Raw genomic sequence first — 21,244 nt, forward strand, 5'->3', positions numbered from 1 at the left:
AGGGAGCAAGCATAGCTTCAGGCCTCCATTGCTGGGCAGTGGCCAATTACTGTCATATCAGATTAGTTCTATGGCACATTAGCGCTCATTTATGTTAATACAAATGTGGCATGACTGTTCCATACTATTGATGGAACTGTTGTATTTACAGCCCTATAATATGACTAATTGGAAGGGAGGTTCTGGTTACAAAACCACGGACTTCCAAGGTGATTCCTTCTGCTTCCATAAGGCTAGTTTTGAACCATGAAGAATGAGCTGCTGGAAGACATAATCCATTTTTTACTTAGCATTGATGCAGTTACCATTTTGGTAAACTCTGGGTCAAATAAAAGAAAATCTTATATCACAAAAGAAAAAAGGAAGAATTTATGTTTCTTTCTACCTTGCCACAGTCTGGGCTCAGTAACCTGTGCTGCAGTAGGTAAGTCCTTGCCTCTGATAAGAGCCCCTGCCTGCTTGTGCCCTGCAGGAATCTGTCCCTTGAGACCAGCATTAGGTTTTCCCCAGCTGCCACTGCAGTACATGAGCATGTTCTGTTGGTCCAGAGCAGCTTGGCAGCAGCACTCATGGGTGTTTGTGAGATGAGAAGGCTTAGCATGTGGTCCTTCAGCAGGGCTGTAAAGCTGTCTGCAGCTTAGTGGTTTCCTGCTCACCTGTCACGTGATGGCATGCAAAGGATGCACCCATTTGTCTGTGGGAATAAACTAGGCTGCTCTGGCCAGAGTTTCTGAGAGTTTCACAGTCCCTGCTTCGTTATGAGCTCAGCTTCCATCTGCTTGGCAGTTCACAGCGGCCCTAACAGCTGGTTCCTGGCAGCCATTAGCACCTTGCAGCACAGGAACATCTTTCACTTTGAGTGCTGGGAGGATGGAGAAGGCTGGCAGCATCAGTGATCCTAGGAGAAATAATGAGGGGGCACAAAACGGATGCATAGATGGAGAGAAGGAAGGTGGACTGAGAAGGTACGTGACAAGGAGGGGCCATGGAGTGGCAGGTGGGAGGCACTGTGGGACTCACAGGAGGGGGAAGGAGGCAGGGAGCTTGGCGGCTTTTGGGAACAGAGGAAAGGATTCTCCTCTGCTGCCAGCAGATTGTGTTTTACTGCTCCCAGCTTTCAGAGCCATTCAGCCAGTCCTGAGCCACTGCAGCATGCTGCAGCACTGGGTGTTTTCAAACCCTCTTTACAGCGACAAAAGATGAGCAGCTCTGGGAACTGTCACGGAGAGCTGGGATCAGTTTCCTTGTCCACAGAGTCCTCCCTTCTCAGGGAGGACCCTGGGAAGAGCTGTGTTCCCACAGCAGACACCAGCATTGGTTATGTGAGGTGCTGCAATTTGCTACTCAAGGACAGCAAGGACAGTGGAAAGCCTACGATTTCAGGAATTAGCTATGGAAAGCTGGGACCCTCGGGATGAGGTAATGAGAATAGCTGGAGAATTAAGCAATTCCCATATTCATAAGATGACAGAGTGCAGTTCCTTGCCAAGGCTGTATTAAATATGCTGAGGGGAAGAGGAGTTCTCTGGCTCTGCTAACAGCTGCTTCAAGGTGAAGGACAAGGGGAAAAGGGGGGAAAAAAAAATAAATCTTAAGTTATTTGTTAAGCCGTGGAGCAACTTGAGGACCCCTATGGAATTTCTTAGAATCCCCTCATTTTCTGGAAATAACCTAATTGGGAAGTAAGTAGTGCCTGGAAAGACTTCCTTCCAGGAAAGAACTAAAGATGCTTTTGAAATCTGTCTCTATCCCCTCTCCTACACAGGAAGCCAAAAAGCAGCAGTGCGTTCTTATGAATTGATCATGACTTTGTGTTTTGCAAGTGCTGTTAGCTAGAGAGAGTGTTACGCCCTTGCCTCTGCCGCTGTAAAAAGATACATGTACACAAAAATATTTTTTCTTTGGGATATGAAGCTTCAGCAGATGCCAGTGGCAGTTTATACTCTTGATGCTTTGTTAGTGCCTGCAGGAGCAGCCAGGCACCATGCTGGTTGTAGGTGCAGTCCTAGAGCTGTGCCAGTCAGATGCCGTGCAGCCCGGCAGCCAAGGTCAGTGATGGCAGCATCCTGTCAGAGCTCATTTGTTTGTGATAGAGCAGTCTGTTTCTGGAGGCATGGTGAGGAAGGCACTCAGTGACTGAAAGGCAACAGTGTCTTTCACCGCAAGTGTATGATTCATAAGGCTGTCAGAGCTCTGCTGGACTCATGGGAGCTTGTTCCCACAGGAAGAAGGGAGTAAAGGACCATCAGACGTGAGGAGAGCAGCTCTGTTTAGACCATGCACAGAAGTGATACGTGTTAGGTAGGCAGAGCTGCTGTGACAGATTTATCTGCTGACTTTGTAGCCTTGCCTCAAGGAGAACTTGCCTACCATTCCTCTAATTGAGTCCTTGCTCATCTTGAGGCCCTTGCTTAGTAAACCCACCTTGCACAGAGATCAAGAGGGAAAGCAGCAATTTGAAGTGTGACGTGGGCAGACTGGTAGCAATGGCAGCCGATGCTGAATTGAAGCAGAGTCCACTGGACTAGCAGGGAATCAGTGCCTGGTGAAGCTGATCAGCAGTGGTTTTAGTTCCCCCATCCTGCGGTCAGGAGCTCAGAGCCTTCCACAGGCAGCATTTGTTAGGTGCTTGGAGCAACAGACAAGCTTTCCCTTTCCGACATCATTCTCAGCTCAGAGCACAAGATGCAGAGGAGGTGGCTTTGGAGCAAGTATGCAAATAAGAAGTGTTGCTGAGTAGATTCTGCCAAGAGATTTCTTGATCTTGGCGTTTCTCTACCCTACATACATGTGCATGGACAGCTGAAGTGCTCAATTCCCTTCTGAGTAAGGTAGAGGGAAGATTCTTTAGACAGGACAAGGGTATCTCTGTCCTTGGGCATACCAGGTCAGAGAATCGAAGCTAAATTCAAACCAGTTTTCTGACAGCACTGCATGCTGCTAGAGACAGGAGATTTCACGTTACCTAGAGTCCCATTTGTAATTAACCAAGTTTTTGTTTTAATCTGCTACATATAATATTGCAGCTGTACTACAGTCATATTCCTCTTTGCTGTAGGAGGCAGCTTCTTGTAAAGGATCGATACAGTTTCACTGCTGCCATTAGTTTAACCTGGAAAAGCCTCAGGCCTGAGCTGAATGGAGACCTCTCAATTAAAGAAGATCTTGCAGTGCTCCCTCAGGAGGCCTGGTTTGTGGTACTTAACTGTTTTGCACTCGTGTGCCCCATTTTCTACCGCAGCTTTTGCAACAGCTTTGTTCTCTGTGGGCAATCAGGGTTCAGGTTTCTGCAGTGTAAGATAACTTGTCTGTGAGCCACAGTGTGGCTTCCTGCTTGGAGGGTACAACGTGGTTTTGGAAATCAGTGCCTTATGCTTGGAGAAGCCATACTTGCAGTGGGGAGACCTCACAAGTTGTTAGCACAGCTTTGCTGAAAGCTCTGAGAGCATCACTGAGAACAAACAGCAGCCAGAGTCACAGGTGAAAGAAGAAAGAAAAGCAAATCTGTTTGTGGAAGAGGAAAGAGTAAGCCATGGAAGCTTCTCTTGCTGATAAGCAACCCCGAGCTGATAAGCTTTTGAAGGCTAGGATGTATAGCTTCTTTGAATCTTGGGGCTGGGAAGGACTGACCTCCAACTCCAGGCTCTCAGAACCCGGTGTGCAATACGACAGTGCTTCCGCAGCCAGCCACATCTTTCAGAGATCTTCTGCCCTTTTTTCCAGGTTCTGTCTTACCTGATTGCCATACAGCGATGTCTGCCAGGGTCACAGTCATAGCTCCTATACACTACTGTGCTATTTCTGGTCACATGCAAACAGGGGAAGTAATAACCCTGCAACACCTATCCTGGCTGTCAGTGCGTACCTCAGGCTTTTCATTGCTATAGCAGTAGCATGAAGCAAATCAGTAAGACAGGTAGGCCTGCCCAGAAACAGCCACAGACACTCGCATAGCCTGCAGCCACATCAAATGTCCCTTCCATTCTTATGACAGAGCAGTGTGCATTAGTGTGTAGCTTTTTTTTTTTTTTTTTTTTTTTTGGTACCAGATGGCTTAAGAAGCTCCCTGCTCTGTGGTGGGGAAAGGAATTTTTTGTAGCAAGGAAGAGAGGGTATAGCAGTAATGGCTGTGCTCAGCAGTGGGGATGAGAGAGCACAGCTCAGTGGGAGCAGGGAAGAGGCAGGACAGGGGGGTTAGGGCTGATAATGCTGGTTTTGTATCAGCTTGGGAAGGTCTTGTCATCAGAGTAGGAACCCTGCATACAAGTGCCTGGAGCTTTTGAGGTTCAGACCCATCAGGCACCAAGGCAGCATGGGCAACATGACTGCACATGAGAGAAGGGCAAGGAGCAGGGTGCCTCGCTTCTAATGTGGTTGCCTGCTTACCCTGTTGCTGTTTGAAACACACAGCAGTGGGAGAAAGCAATGCCCTTGGACAGTGCCTCCAGCTTCAGAAGAAGAGTTCTTCCAGCACTGAATTTGGCCTATGGATTTTAATTACTCTCCACTGTGAAAGTAATGAGAGCCAGTGGAGTTGTACTGATTTTATTTCCTTTTAATTTGTTATGATGCTCTGGATGCAGATTAACTTTCCCAGCTCGATACATATTATTGATTCATCTTGCCTTGTGATGTGATTAATTGTTCAAACAAGTTGCCAGTTTCATTGTAGTGTCCCTTGGTAGCTCTGAGCAGTGTCCCCCACACTCTGGTAGTAGCCAAAGCCAGGTACCTCTGCTTGCTTCTGGTTGGGTTATTTACATTGGTAAGTAAGGATAAAATCAGGTCTGTAACAGTGTTTCTTTAAATGCAACAGTCCAGCTTCCTTTCTGCTCCATTTACTCTGAGTGAAGGTTTGTGGTTTGATGGAGATGAGCCTGCTCCTGGCGTACAGAAGAGAGCCTCACTGAGGGGAATTATCATCATGTTGCAAGGTGGGAGGAAAGCTGCAGGCTGGTGTTCTCTACCAGAGTTCCTCCAACGCACAGCTTCCTGCGAAACCCTTTGCAAGGCAGTGGCCAGCTCTGGTCCTCACGTGGCAGGCTTGGTTGATGGGCTACACCAGTTTAACCGAGGGGAGTGCAGTGCTCAGAAGAGGGAATGTTTTCTGTCCACTCTTGGCTAGTAGAGAGCCAAAGGATAAAGGGAGGTATCCTTGTGCTGTGAGTGGAAAGAGGAGTCTGACTGCAGCACTGCATCCCCTTCTGTGCTAGCCCCTTGGCATGGCAGCAGGGGTTCCGGTGTGTCAGGACTTTGAGCAATTTTAGGAAGCTGAGCTCATCTTCTGGTTCAAAACACTGCTTTGGAGTAACTGGTTCTTCAGATGTTACTGCCACGTGAGACCATTGTGTCCCTCACCAAGTCCAAGGGAACCCTGCACTGGATGAGTGACACCGGTGTTGTATCATCACAGGCCATTGGGTATCGGGGCAGTCGTTGCACTGCTGAGTTTGCAGCAGTTCAGTGGTTATTACCTGATTCTTGATGATGGTTATTGGTGCCTGGGGGCATTCCCTGCAGCAGGAACTGAGCTCAGGCCAGAGTAACTTTGCCTCAATTCAGAGAATCTGAACAGTAATTTTGGCTGCAAAATAATCACCAGCTCCATGGACAGTTCTAATGCACAGGAATGTATGTGCTGACCATGCAGCACTGGGCAAGCCACGATAAAGGAGATGAGATTTAAGTACTGGCTTGTCTTTTCACACAGCTTACTTTAGGGCTTAGAAGTCCATATCCAATTAGAGCAGCCAGGCAATTAACATCAAAACAGTTGAGCCTCATCTTCATTTAGTGTACGTTAGTATGGCTGCAGTAGCTGCAAGGAAGCTTCAGATTTATCTGAGTAGATCTGTTCCTGCCTCCGTTATCTCCATCTTGCAGAACTTGTTTTCAAACATTGCTGTGTATTACTTATCTGTAGCATCATCAAAGCGTCCATTTTCTATCTGTTTCTGTTTTCCTTTGCTTCCAGTGCTATCCTGTGTGCCTGTCTGCCAACAGCTGCTCACACTGACCCCTTAACAGTGAGGAGCTGCTGTTACCAGTTTCTTCAGCAAAGCAACAGCTTAGGAAAGCACTTTCGGAAGACTGGAAAATAGCACTAGGCAGGAAAACTGAGGCACAGTGAGAATCTGGCATACATCAGCACCTTAGGGAGACTGGGGCAGTGTCCCACAGACCCTCAGTCACACACCTGTCGTGCATTAGCTCAGCAGTGTCACACTGTCCTTGCACCTGGTAGCATTTCTCCAATATACTCATTTAGGGAGATCAAAAGCCTTGGGGACCTAGTGATTCAAAGCCAGGCTGCTTTATTCTCTTGTCTATCTGCTTTTTCTTTACTTAGACTGAGAAAGAAGAAACCAGGTGAATGTTTGAACAGGATCAGGCAGCCACCCTTCCCCAGAACTGTATCTGCTAAAGTGTACTTTTCATATCTTCCTGAAAATAAAAAAAAAAAATAGGACTGTGTTGGAAATAGTGAAACACTTGCTTCTCTACTTCATTCACAGAATCACTTGAAGGAAATAGTTTATCTTTGAGATTTCTTTGCCATTTTCTGCAGTGGTGGTTTATTTATTCCTTTAATGGTGAAATCCTTTACTCCCAGCTCCAAACTTCAACTCCTCACAGCATTACCACGTGATCGTATCTCAGGCATGATGTCTTGCTTGGAGAAAATGCAGTCAATGCCTGCTGGTCTCCTCGAGGAAGAAAGCAAAGAAGTCAGGTAGCAATTGTTGTCTCACAAGTTAGGGTGGCAGTGTGAGAAGAAAACTTGTAAGAGTCCAGAAAACTTTCCTTGAAAGTCCATGCCATTCTACTGGAACAGTAGTCCAGTGTTCAGTTAATTCAAATAGTTAGAGTACACTGCTTTCCTTGATACTCAAGCACCTTGAGGAGAGGAAGGGTCTGGTTTCATAGGTGCTGGCAGGTTTGCTTTGTTAACTGCTTTTTACAGATGTCAGAGTTGAAAGATAGGGATTGGAGTGTCTCATGGACATGGGGAAATCAAGGATTGGACCTTGGGTGTCATGTTACCAGATACAACCTTCACTGCATCTCCCACCCTGCAACTGTAAGTACTACAGTAATTGCTTCATCTGCACACCAGGGTGAGAAATTGCAGTATCCTTTGTGGCTTCTCCAAATTATCTTTGCCCACGTCCACAAAAAGCCCAGGGGTGTAAATCAGTGTGACCTCCCACAGAGAGGAGACAGCTGGAAGAGAAAGTGCTGCCTTCGCTTCCAGGCAAAGGGGGTAGGCTTTAATCTCCCAAGTGATTGATGATGCAGTATTTTTGGAGAGGGAGTGGAAAGAGGAGACATTGGTGGTCTTATCTCACAGAGCTAGGTCAAATGTCTCAGGGTGTCAGCTGCTGACATTGGAGTACTTCTACCAAAATATTTCAGCCACTGAGGCCTGAGCAAAATTATTGGCTTCAGCTGAAACAAGAATTGCGCCTGGAAATAAAATCTGACTTGAGGCAATTAGCAGGCATAGAGATCTCTCCCTGTTCATCAGGGTCTTGAGCTAAAGGCCTTCTTGTCTATCTGAATATAATTCAGAGCTGCTGTACCATCACTGAATCACAAATTCTGGTGGGGGACAAAGGAAGGCAGTGCTAACTAGAGCTGAGATCAATACTGCTGCAAGATGGTTGGGAAGAGAGAAAGTTCTGGACTTCTGAGAGGGTCTTCATCTGTGGCTGGTGGAGGGTTTCATGACTGCCTTAGTGGTCCTTATACCAACAGCTGAGAAGCAGGAGGGCGTTCATTGCATTTATCCTGTTCCTCTTTCTTTATTAACTGTAATTCTTCTATTCTGCATACGGAGGAAATAGAGGAAGAGAAACATGTGGGGTTGTTTTTTGGTCTAATTACTGTGCCTGATTTTTTTTCCTGCTGCTTTTAGACGTTTACTGAAGGTTTTACCCCTTACCAGCATAGGTGAAAAAGAGTCCTTGTTTGAACACGTGGCGTAAGAGTGACCATTTAACCATTTTCTTTTCCAGGGCTACCGACATGCTTCCCAAACCCAGCTGTGCCATCGCCCAGACTGTGGGCAATTTGATTCCTGTAGTAATGAAAGCCCTTAGCAGCAGCAGACATTATACCTTAAGGTCTCTGTACTGTGAATGGCAATGCCTACTTCTTTGCATGACCGGATCATACATTTTCAAACATATTGACTTGATTTTCTGGTCATTATCTTCAGGTATGCTTAGCGTATGGTAAATATAAAAAATCTAAGGTTGATTTTGGAAAGAATCGTGAAATATAGAACTATTATGTTCTGCAGAAGTTGATGGCTGAGGCAGAATGGTTCGTGTACGGGTAACAATCCGTGGTGTTAGTTGGGTGTCTTCCATTTGAGGAAACCTTTTCATAGATGGCAGCTGGATGACCTCAGAGATGGCAACCGGGGCCTCTCGCTTCACACAGAGAAAGCCCTTCAACCTTTAACTAGCCAGTCTTCAATTTTATTTTAGCTAAAGATTTTTAGGCGCTGTGAGGTGCTAAAGAGGATCTTGCTGAGCTCCTATTACATCAGCAGCAGCTGATACATAATGAATTATTCAAGAATAGCCAGTTTCTTCATTAATTTTAATAGCTCAAATTTTCCACCATGTTCGAGACAGTGATGCCAACTGGGGTACGATAAGGTAAGCCCATTATATCCTGGGGCCTTTTTCATTGTATCCAGGTTTACTTACCTGAGGCCTTTATTGTTAATGAGATTAGTAGCAAACAGTGCTAATTTGGGGCAGAGGCAACAGAACTCCTCTGTCTCTTGTGGCATCGCAAAGCTGTGTCCTTCCATAGGGAAGGTTCCTCTGCACGTACAGAAGTGGACTCAGCTGCTAAATGCTGACCTCTGGAGCAGGGGGTAACCCTTCAGACAGATGGCCTAGGCTCTGCAGAAGCCAATAGGCACTTTGCATCTTTCATACTCGTTCTCCTGAAATTGTTACTAGGTCTCTAATATTTCCCCAGAGTGGGCAGACTGTAGCATTTATGAACCAGTCTATTTAGTAAACATCTATGTGGATCAGTCTGGTACTGCTGGTACGTACGCAAGTGGCATCTCAGTGCCATGCACAAATCCTGTCCGGGCTGCTGACAAACCTCTGCATGATGTAATAGTGCCACAGCAACCTGAAAGCTAATTTGGTGACTCTTGTAGCCTATCTTTCCCTGTGTTTCTGCTCGAGCCCAACAACAGAACACGCTTTCTGACACTGAAGCAGTGTTGGCAGTTTCTGTACATCTCTGAGTGTGCAGAAACATTCTTGTCTCTGATCATGGGCTATCAACCTCAAAATTAGTCCACCTTTTGTTTGTTTCCACTCTCCTTGCTGAAAAAGAACCAATCTCATGATGGAGCTAAAGGCAAAAGAACTTGTCACCAGTAGAATTTATTTTTTCCATATGGTACTGTGTTGCATAAAGAAGCAAGATTGAATGAGTTCATCCTTTCTGTCCTTCTTGTAAAAACTGTACATTACATAGATCAGGGGATTTCTCCAGCACAGGTCTTGGAAAGCATTTAGCACGTAGGGCCCTTGTCCTTCTCGCATTTAGGACAGGTGCAGATTTTGTCAGAGAGAAGAAGAGTCCACTCCAAACCCATTTCTACAGTTGCTGCACCTGCCCCTGGCTGTTCATATCTTCAGAGAACTCAAGTTGCTATAAGGATGTGATCAGGTGTAGCCTAACTGCACTTTACAGCGTGCGTAAGGAGGGCAGAAATCTCTGTAGCTGCTTTTGTTATCACATACTTTAGGAGAGCTAAGATGAACTGCTGGCAGAAGAGGCTGACACAAGCAGTGCTGGCCACGGTGATGAATTGGTCCATGGATTAGTCTGTGAGTACCTAACTTGCCAGTGGTTCATGTTCATGAATATGCTGCTAATAATGCATTCAAGTATAGTGGCTTATCCACAGACCTGGCACTAAGACTTACTTTGATTGATAGATGAAGGACAGACCTTGCTAAAGGAAGGTCATGGTTCCGGGAGTTTTAATCGTTCGATCTTTGTGGATGGAGCATGAAAGAATGGCATCTAATAGTGAGAAATCATGGTGTGTCTCCTCACAGTCTGTTAAATAGCAATATCCATATATTTGTGTTTTAAGACGCGGAGAGGATATCTGCAGATCTCTGTAATTATTGCACCTGCTGGCTCTTCTCATCTGCCTCACACGGAGGTTGGGCTCTGTTCTCCATGTCTTACCCATTTCCACTACTCATCACTGCCCCCACGAGATTGTTCTGGGCGTTACAGATTTTCACCATGAAATCAAGCACCTACCTGTAGTCTGCTGTGCTCTAGCTTCTGTTCCCAGCTAACAGGAATGCACTGCTCCTATGTTCTTTTCCAAAGTGACCCAAGTCTAAGGCCACTAATCTCATGTTTAGTAATGAAGCAAGAACATGAATCAGCTCAGATCAATTTTACAGAGCTCCCAGGGCAGTTAGTGCTGAGCAGATGACTGAGGTAGCTGCTACTCACTCTACATTCACGGCACTGCTGCTGTCTGTTGTTCCACTGCAGTGTGGGAATAAGACTATGCTGCTTTTAGGGCCAACAGATTTCAGCTGCTTCATGCTATCATTAATCCCGCAGCTTCTTCTTTCCCCCCTTTTTTTTCCCTTTATCAGGTTTGCACAATTCTTAGCTTATCATTTTAATTCACTACTTTCTGTTTTCCCCAGTGTACCACACCTGCTTTCACTTTCCTAACAAACAAGAACACGATTGTTTTTTTCCCAAGCCACTGTATTTATTGTGCTCAGTCATAGAGTGGCTATTTGAAAACTTAGCAAAAAACTCAAACAAAAAACCAACCCCAAACTTTCAATTATAATTTTGATTTTTCTGCTTAATGCTTCTTTATGACCTGGCACGTGGTTATTTTCAGCTCTCTGAAAGCAGCATTTTCAGAGTAGTAATGATGGGTAGTTGGTTTGTACTGGCTGTTTGCACACAGCAAACATAACTGCGTGCAGATCATTGGTAACTAAGCAACCAGTTATGTTTTTAATTCTGTGATCAATTCCTCACTATCTGTCAACATTAAATCTAACACAGCAAGTGCCCATAAGGGATACAACAAGTTTTGGAGTTCAGACCCCATCATCTATAGGAGTGGAGGCCCTGGCTCACTGCTCTGACTGCAGGCTCTGGCAGGCACACAGCTTTTGTCTTTGTGGATGTGAATGTTTAACGGGCTTGATGGCTAAGGTAAGCAGTACCCAGAAGCAGTTAATTACCTGCCCTATTTTTCTGTGATTTAGGCGGTGATAGCAAACACTTTTGCACTTTATCTACTAAAGCAAATCCTTACCTTCAAAGGATTTCCTTTGGGTTGTTTGCCACTCAGAAGTCAGAAAGGCCGCTGACGCCAGTCTTGAGTTGCTTTATTCCTACATCCGCCCTGGAAGGTCACCTGGCAGTGCTTGCTGCATGGGCATTTGAAAACTCTTGGTTTTCTGTTCTTTTGTTCCATCATAAACATTTCTTTCTCTATTTAACCTGGGAAAGTAACACTCCAAATCTGAGGGCTCAGAAAACTCCGTGCCAGGGAGCAGTGAGAGGAGCATCCCTGGTGAAGAGGCTGACGTGGGAGCTGGCAGCAAGGCAGGCTTGGGCAAGGGGTGCAATCCTACTGTGCCCACGTGGGATGAGCAGAATAGGCCCCACAACTGTCTCTAAAATGCAATGAGCATTTCATGGTGCTTAAAAGGAGCTTTGCAGGCTCTATCCAGAATATCTTAATTTCCCCCTTCTTACTATTGCTGCTTGCTGAAAAGAGCCATATGGATTTTGTACTGAATGTCACATAAATGCTAATACCTAAGTATATTTAGCAGTGGCATATGGGCAATAGTAAATGGAAATGTAGTGCGTTTTTGGTTTAAATGATATAGGCTAGATGCTCCATGTTACAGGAAGCTCCATTCGCCTGGATCCCAGGACCAGACTGTCTGCACCTGACTGCTCTGCCTGACTTTATCAATAGTGCTGTTGCTTGCCAGCCCGTGTAGTATGTCCTGAAGACTTCAGCCCTTGCAAAAATTAAACCCACAACATACATTGCGATTTAGATGGTCCTGCAGGGCAGTCAGCAATGTGACTGTCCTTTAGGGTGTCAGAGGCACAGATGTGCATGTTAGAATCAGCTATGTGAGCTGGCTCTGAACTGAGTCTGCCTGGCAACTTCCAGAACAGCTGATGTCTGTACAGTCACTGGTCATGGTAAACCTACAAAATGGACTTTGCTCTTTTTCTGTTTTTTCAGCGGTTGGATGATTTAATATTGGAACCCCAAGCGAAAAAAAAGAAAGAAATCCAAACTGAGCAGAGATGAAAATTTTTCCTGAAACTGTAGATAGTATCCCCTTCTAAGATAACACGTGATTTTATCTGCTCTGATTAAAAGGTTAATTAGATTTAGGGCGTTTATACACAGAGGAAAAGTGACAGAATCCTGACAGATTTCTGCAACTTGCTAGGGAGTTTCTTTATAGCAAATCCACTGCAGTCATTACAGTACCCGTTTTTGTCACAGCCTGATGTCTCTTGTTTATAGCCTCGCCTGCAACATTAAATAGCAGCCATAAAGCATTTTGCTACTGGTCCTGCCAGCTGATGAGTCCATTTTAAAACCTGCTCATTGCACTGCATGCATTTCTCTTTGCATAGGGAAGTAGTTAGCTTTGAATGTCACCCAGTCCTGTGGAGGCAAGTGGGAAGATGGATTATGCTGGCAGTAATCCATCCATCTGTTCATCTGCCAACACTAATGTTTAGCTTTTCAGGCTCCCAGTTGTCTTAAATAATGCTGACCTACAGGATTCTGGGGTGGGAAAGGTCACATAGCTCGTTTTGTCTTACTTGAAAGTAATTAAACTTTCAGAGGTGTTATAACTACATGCAGAAATTCTTGACAGGCAGTATTTGTGAAGCAGAGGTTAAATCATTTTCTGAGGAGCCGTGTTGTGTGAGACTTACCATCATATTGGCTGTAGCATAGGCACCATCTTCTCAGGGCGCTTCTTAAAAAAGGAATTTGTGAAGGCTTCAGATCTGCTTACTGGGAGTGATTGGGTATCTGCATAGACAGTATGTCCTCTCTTTTGATATCACCCAACTGTAGTGTGGTTCTGTCTCTCCTTGCTGTAGAGTGTTCAGCTTTGGGTAGGTGTCAGTACTTGGAGACAACTGCAAAGGCTTCAGACTTCAGTGCTGTGTAGGAGCCAAGTTAGTTATTAGAAGAAATCTGGTTGTTTGCCTGCAGCTCAGCCATGATGTTGCTCCTGGATCAGCTTAGTCCTGCCTTGATAATTTCAATTAGCAGTCAGGGACTTTTGTCAGCTACTATGATCTGTGCCTTACTTCTTTTTTTCCTCCAGTTGCCAAAAAAAAAAAAAAAAAAGATAAGGATACAGCAACCTTCTTGAGATACTTGGAACGTTTTGCAGAACGGAAAGAAAGTCATGATGTCTCTTATTGCTAGGGAAACGCAGAGCTCAGAGCTGGAGCTGGTTGGGAGCAGCCAGCTTCAGAGCCTGCAGCAAGACAGTGGCCTAGGAAGGGCCACAGGGTATCTTGAGACTGGTTCTGTGTCTCCTTTATGCTTAGCACCATGGGGCTCCCATCAACTTCTGGAGTATCAAGTAGTGGAGCACCAAAAAGACAAAGTCCATTAGCAATACTGAAAAGTTAAAATATATTTATGTGGTTAGGAGCATCCTTAGAGCATATTTGCTGATATTGATCAGTCATAGAGTTTGTTTTTTAATGGTGATGATATAAAACATTTCCAGTAAACTACTTTTGACGTGATACATGTGTAACAAAGATCTTATTTAAAGGAGATATTATGTTCCTACAGCCTCCCCCATCTCCCAGAGAAAACAAAATAATTCCTGACTATGTCACCACATCTCATTAGTGGTGAAACCTTTCTTCCACCTGAGATGCTCACAGACACCCATTTCCTTGTTCCTAGCTGGGGGAAAGATGATGCTACTCTTGTTTCTGTGCATCCTGCCCTGGCCAGCAGCAGGTCAAGCAAGGCATGAGGCTTGCTAATTGCTAATCACAGCCTTTCCTGTAGGGAGTACACCAACTGGAGTCTTCTCCAGCCATCAGTGTTCCTAAAGCATCTAATATAGGCAGGCTGACAAAAGGAGCCGGAGGAAAATAAAAACATTTTCATAGCTAATTGAAGTGGAGGTGAAGGAAAGAGGTGCAAATCCAAGTTGAAAGAGCAGCCTTTGTCTCTGATAGTCAGCTGGGAAAAATAATTTACTGGAGCATTCGAGAATATGAAACACAAGCAAATAAATGATGCTGACAGTCTGATCAAAGGGTTGTTATATGAGAGGAAGCCTCTGTCAGTGCTGGCTAGGCCTCAGTGTGCTTAGGAATCTCGCTTAATAAATTTGATGAACAGCCACATGTGATGTAGGAGAAACTCACTGAATTTTGCTCTTGGGATCCGCTCATGTCATAAAGTGCTTTCACACTCCATAGTCCATTAAAATCACATTTATCAAAGGATGCAGAAGAGAGTTACAGAGTGATTTTTGTCTCCACGTCCTGATTCACAGGAGAGTGAAGGATCTGAACACACAAGCGCTGGAAAAGCTGATACATCACTTGGATCTGATCTACACAGGGGCGGTCACTGGCAAGACTGGCAGTGTAATGATATTGTTTTGGATCTGTCATTATGGCATAAATAACAGCTTTCTGGAATAAGTGCCCACCAGGTGATTACTTACCTGGAGCGGTACCATGTTAGGAGCAAACAGTTCTTTAATGAGTTTGTACGTGTTTAGAGCAACTCCTAGATAAAGTACAGCAGAAAACATAGAAACTTTGCTAGGCTAATAAGCATGCCCTAAGATATATTATTTGTATTAAAATATGGGCCACAAAACAAGCACCTTGCAGTTTGTACATCCCTCAATGGGCTCAGGTAAATGGTGTGTGCAGGGGAAGAAGTCCACTGATACTTCGTTGTTCTTTTATTATGATGTCAGTAGCCTGGATTAGAAATGTTATTCCCACAGATTGCAAGGCCAAAGAGAGAAGTGGCATTTTAGAAAGCCAGTTCCCATGCACCACATCCCTGGAGCACTTGGTGCAAGGTAACAGTGCCCAACTGCAAGTGGAGCACAGCCTGTCCTTGCCAGCGGTCACTGCTTCATTACTCAGCTCGGATGAAGGGTAAGAGATCACACTGCACCATGTACTGCAGGGAAAGCTGTGAGGAAGCACACTGAGCTGAGCCTCTGGAAAGCAGAGCAAAGAAAGCAGGGTTGTATTGGCTTTTCCACACTTGAAACAGCTCTGAAAAGGCAGAAGGTTGCTGGTGGCTATTGTGGCAGCTGAATGAAATTGTCACTTGTGATAAGACCTTTTGAGAGCTAGGGAAACTCTTGGCTGCTTGCCTGCTGGCTGGGCTCCAGATGATTTCACTGGAGCCAAGTTTTTGACTCTGTATGTGTAGTAAATTGCCAGGGTGAAGCTGCAGAAATAGTGCCTGCTAATGAAAGGCCTGCAGATATCCTCGTAGTACTGAAGCAGCAGAGTCCTGCTGCTGGCAGGGGTGATGGTGCTGGCTCTGCACTGCCTTGTTCCTGTAAAAGGGAGGAGGATTCAGGAAGTGCACGGTGCTGCTGAATCCTTTCTGGTTGTCATTCAACTGTCCATTTATAGACAAACTCACACTTTCGTGCAGAATTTTTTTGACCCACTTTTTTTCTAGCTTTCCCTGATTTCCCACCAGCCCCAGGGACTATCCATCAATATCACCATAGCAACGAGAAGTCATTAATGGTGTCCTGCCTATCGACAGGGTGTACACAGTGCTGTGCTGGGTGGTGGGCTGTCAACATCAGCTTCTGGGAGAAAGAAGAGAGTTTAGGGCCACTGTGGAGTCAGACCTCTTGATCTCCATCCCCTGCCTTCCCCTAGAGGGGTCCTGCATTGCATGGTGATGGTAAGGGACATATCTCTTTCCTGAGCAAGTCTTAAGCAGTGTGTGCTGCAGGGAACTGCAGCCAGAAAAAGCTGGGGCTGGGTTTACTGCAGAGGTATTGTTAGATGTGCCTCTCTTGGGTTTGTTTGCATGGGGCTGTGGCACTGAGAGATGCTTTACATTGCAAATAAGCAACTTATCCAGCTAGCCTACAGGGAGTTCCAAGCAAAGCAGGAGGCTCAGGGGCCAGGAAAGGGGAATGGCAAGTTAAACTGCAAGGTTAGATAAAAGACATGTCATATAACTCTGCTAAATGGTGAAGGAAGGGGAATTCTCAGCAGACGTAAATTAGCATTGACAAGCTCTACTGATTTACACCCAACTCTGGTCTGGCCCGCTGTTTAATTAGATGAAAAGCATCAGCATCTGAAAGGGAGGGGGTTGTTTAGAGAGGCCCAGGGAAAGACTTGGGGATTGAGGAGTTGAAAATGTGCAAACAAGAAGAAAAGAAAGCGACTTTCTTCTTTCTAGTAGATAGGAGGAGAAAAGACTTGTGATGTTGTGATGTTCTGACGCAGAGGCAGAGCCTGGCCAGCTGCGCCAGCTCTCTGTCAGGGCTCTCACTGCCTGGTAAAACAAGCAGCATGCAGCTTTGGACTTCTTAGGACTAATCCCTGGGCTGACACAGTTGATTGGAACAGCCTTCCCAGGTTTTCTTCAGAAGCATTGCTTTGGACATCCACGCTCAGCAGAGTGAGCAGTGTGACTGTCTGTGAACACCCTCGCTGAGGAGGACTGTTGGCACTGCTGCAGTCCAGGTGTTCCCATGCCAAAGCTGCCCCTGCTAGCAGTACTCCAGTGCCTGGCAGCCTTGAGAAGTGACCAAATAAGTCGTAGGACGAGATCATGTCCCTGACCCTTCACAGCATCTCCTTCCTCGGACGTAATTCTGAGCTCGCCAGTGGGGCATGCACTGTTGGCTTGAAAGGACTCCACTCATCCATCTTCCACCAGCTTCAGGAGGTGCTGGGCTAGGTCCCAATGCAGATAATGAACTAAAATCAGTAGAATTATGTTGGGAGATATTTTTCTGCTAGGCTTCATATTGCCTTGTTGGAAATACCAGTGAAGGAAGCCACTAATGCACTCAAAATTTAAGGTTTATGGAGCAGAAGCTGATGACGTATACCTTACTAGTGGAATTAATGTGTGATTTCCTTCCTCTGCCATATGCACTTTAAAGAGCAGACTGGGACTCTAGGTGCAATGTTAGAACAAGAATTAGGAATCCTTTCAGCAACCCTGATGGATCCAACTTTGTAGGACTGCTTCTGTGTTCGCACCCCATTCCTTCTTGGTTGTGTTTTGGTAGTTTGTCCAGTGTCAGGACTCAGGTCTTATACATTCTGAGATTAAATAATAGGTTGAATTACGCTGGTAAAAAAGCACCTGATTTTATTTTCCATTTAGTATGACTTGATTTTTTTACTTCTTTCTTGCTGCTGACAAAATTCATCTGTGCCTTGCCTGAACTATTTGCTGCTGTGTCCAAGTGGGAACTGGATGGTGCCAATCTGTACAACAGGCTCCTGTCTAGCTTTGTGCTTCCCAGAACTGGTGGGGGCTGGATGGCTGTTCCTGATTCAGGTTTACCTCCAAGAAGTATGTGCAACTGATGTGGGGATCTTGGAGCCAGACAGGGAGCAGGGTTGGAGGCTGCACTCAGTTCAGGCTAATGGTGCTTGCTGTGTGCTGTTCAGCACCAGGATGGATGGTGGACAAGATCTTCTCTGTGTGACCAAAGGCATGGGACTGCTTGGTTCGTGGTGTGTACACAGGGCTGGGAAGTTGATGTGGGTCCCAGATGTCAGCTGAGTCAAGCTGAGCTTTGGCTCTGCCTGATTGTAAACCCCATGGACTCTTCCTCCAGCTGAGGAGGGCAGTGGAGTGGCTAATGGTGTTCCATGAAGTGCAGAATCTGTTGTTTGCATGCACCCTGTAGGGCAACAGGTGCTGTGCATGATCTGTCCCGGGAATGGGTTTCATTGCAGATAGGACTTTCTTTCTCCTCCTCAGGAGTCATCCAGTGGAGTTCAGAGTGCTGACCCACTGAAAGCTTGGCAGGTGCTGTGTGATGCTGTCTCCTAGGGTGCCTCACAGCACTTGCTGCCACGTTACTCCAGCTGGGACTCGAGATGTCACGATTGTGTCTGCAAGAGCCTTTACTACAAAAAATGATGTACTCAGCCTTCTTTTGCTACAAGGGGAATGCTAATCTGTGCGATCCTTCTGCTATATTGTCAGGAGGACTGCTGGAGTGATATCTCCAAGAGACAGAGTGGTGCATTGGTGAAACAAAACAAGGTACTCCTTCCCAAAGTAAAGGAAACAACTAGGAGCTCAGGTCACCTTGAAATTACACTACTGAAATCAATGAGCTGGCCTTTCCTTAGAGGCAGTCTGGAAGTATCCTGTCATCACAGACTTTCTGAAAGAGGAACACAAGGAGAAAACTACTCTGTGTCATAAAGAAGAAGCTGCTCAGACTTAAAGAGCAGCCAGAAAAATTCAGCAAGGGCACTGCTGCCAAGTGCACAGATGTGTGGAACAGTAGGACCCCTGTATAACCAAGATGTTATAATTGCAATATAATCAAAAGAGTATGGCAAAGCAAACAGGATCACAAAAGAGAATAAGTAGAAGAGCTTACCCTTGGGTTGAGCTCACTAGAAGATATCAAAGAGGAGGATCTCCAGAAGAGATCCTTCCCCTCTGGTAGCCAGCTCTTAAATAGGTCCAGGAGGGGTGGAGCCTGGCTCCACCCCTTCCGGCAGCACAGGTGAATTGCCTTCAGCTGTGCTCCTCTGGCTGGCTCATGGCTCACCTCAGGTGATCAATCAGAGGTTCAGGCCGTGACTCAGCAGTTCCCATACAGACCCCTCAGGTGAAACCTTTCATGTCAGTCAAGCAAATTTTCCAAACAGCTTAAAAAATTCCACAGAAAGGAAGCCAAGAATGCTTAAGACCTTCAAGTGATTCCTTACAATTTTGTGATCAGTTTTTCCACTACTTTCAGAATATTTAGTAGCTAATCTGACCAAAAGAGGAGTTCACATAAAGTTATAGTAATTCCTACATTCTCCATGTGGAAGTTATGTGCTATAGCTGTATGTTCCTATGATGTACAGCAGATTATAGAGAAGAATTGTTTTTCTCTAGAACACCTGGATGCTAACCATATACCTTTGGCTGCTGTCAGCCAGTCATGACCTTGGCCAAGACTGGTTCTTTTTCTGGAAACAATGGCAATGGTGGAGATGCTTTAAAGTGACCTGAGTTAAGCAGTGACCACCAATGGGCTGTGTAAACTTGTGTTGAATGCAGTAGGATGGAGGAAGAGGATGGGGGAAGATTTTCTCTATGTTCTCTAGTTTTGAAACTAGATGGCAGATTTTTCCTCTTGTTAGCGATCCTCATTTGTGTCACGGAGCAAACAATGAAAGCTGTGATGAAACTCTAAACTCAGGGAAAGTCGTACTCCGTTGCTTACCCTAGGAAAGGAAAGAAACCCAGGAAACTGAACCCATTTAGATAATTGCTGTGGTTGTACCTTTGCAGCTACAATTAACAGACACACTGGAAGGCTGGTTGCTGCTTCAGCCATTAGAAGAGAGAAAAGAAAAAGAACTGCAGTTGTCTAATTGTTGTACTGCATCCACTAGTTCCTGCAGCACAGCTCTGGTTAACTGAACAGCTAAGAAAGCAGACAGTCACAGCACCTTTATTTTTCTTGTTGACCTTTAGCTTGAAAAAGTAGATGCTTACGGCATTCCTTCCCTTGAGACTGCTGGTGTACTGCGAAGCAGCCGAAGTGATGTGCCTGTCAGGGCAGGAGAGAGATCGTGCTGTGTCCGCTGGGTTTGCTGTATTAGAGCACAAAATTCACAGCAGCATTGTACCTTGTTAAAATCCTGTGTATAACTCTTTGAAATGTGCCTTTTGCTTCCCTCCAGCTGGTTGGATTTCTGAAACAAAAGGGAGACTGTGCTTTGGTGGTGCAATTTGCAAAACCTATGTCAGAGAAATTAGGATAAGACCTGAAGGCTTATTTAATCACTTATTTCAAGCTTGAATGAGATGGCTTCAGTTACTCCCCTCCTGTGGAAACAGGATTTTGGTGTGATGAGCATGACTCATAAATTAATCTGTTTGGGACTAAAGTGTTGCAAATGTGGAGAGTGGAAAATGTACCAGACTTGCTGAATCTCTCTGATGAAGGCAGGAGACACCTGGCAATAGCAAGTTGCTGTTCTCCACTGCGTGGGACAAGCTGCCCAGTTTGACAAGCCTGTCAGGCATATCTCAGAGCAGCAAACCCTGTGAGGCAGCACTGGCAAACCTGCTCAGCCCTGCTGGACTCCGTGTCCTCCTTTTCTGAGGCATTGTGAGGCTCTCTGGTCCCCTGTGCTGATGTCCCTGGAGACCTTGGATGTGACCCATCCTCCCCACAGTGCTTTTCACCAGCACTGAACAGCTTATCCTCATCCCTGCCTGCTTCATCCTCCTGACATTTTCCTGGTTCTTTGCTGGGAAGGTCAGCCAAGCAGAACGGCTCTTGTGTGCTATGGGAAGGAATGATTTATCCTTCAAGCTCTAATCCTCAAGAAGTAAGTTCTCTGTGAGGATTTTGCAAGAAAATGAAGGTGAGTGGCAAGTCTCCAAGCAGGCATTTATCAGAGTAGTGGGGGAGAAGTTGAACACAGTCACATGGTAGAAAATAAGCTGAGCACGCGATGGCTTTAGTCTTACGCTTACTTAAGGCGTGAGGCTTATGACAGCCAGGAGCTGAGCCAGGGAACAGGCAATGTGATCGAACAGCAGTGATGTGCTGTTCCTGCAGCAGCTGTCAACACTAAGCTCTCTTTTGCTATTTGTTTTTTTCCACTGGACTCGAGGATTGCTTGACTTGAAAGGCTTTGGGGTAGGAGAGGACAGCATCAACCCATAGTGCTCAGGTATGTTGGGGAGTAACAAAGAGCTGCCAGGTTACTGCTTGGTTTGACTAGAAGAAAATGGTGCTTTGGAACTGCTGTGTACCTTTAGGATAGGATGAGTTAGGACCCAGAACTGGAACGCTGTGTGAAAGATCAGCATTTACTTCCTTCCTTGCCTCACACTTAGTGACACTCACTGGTTTCTACACATGGGGTCACCTGCAGTGCATATCTATAGCTCTGTATG

The 21,244-nt window shown here is 45.6% G+C and overlaps 1 protein-coding gene across 4 annotated transcripts in view; it reads left to right on the forward strand.

Moving 5' to 3' along the window:
• Positions 1 to 21,244, forward strand: part of LOC125696708 (kalirin-like) — a 38,634-nt gene that overhangs the window by 1,297 nt on the left and 16,093 nt on the right. The window contains exon 1 of one of the 4 annotated variants that reach the window (XM_048952748.1): positions 797 to 965. The exons of the other annotated variants lie outside the window; for them this stretch is intronic. The gene's annotated coding sequence lies outside the window, so the exon portion shown is untranslated. Of the gene's footprint in view, positions 1 to 796; positions 966 to 21,244 lie in introns of those variants that run through there. 4 annotated transcript variants of the gene reach the window in all.

The sequence above is a fragment of the Lagopus muta genome, chromosome 8 (assembly GCF_023343835.1).
Source record: "Lagopus muta isolate bLagMut1 chromosome 8, bLagMut1 primary, whole genome shotgun sequence".
Lineage (NCBI taxonomy): Eukaryota > Metazoa > Chordata > Aves > Galliformes > Phasianidae > Lagopus > Lagopus muta.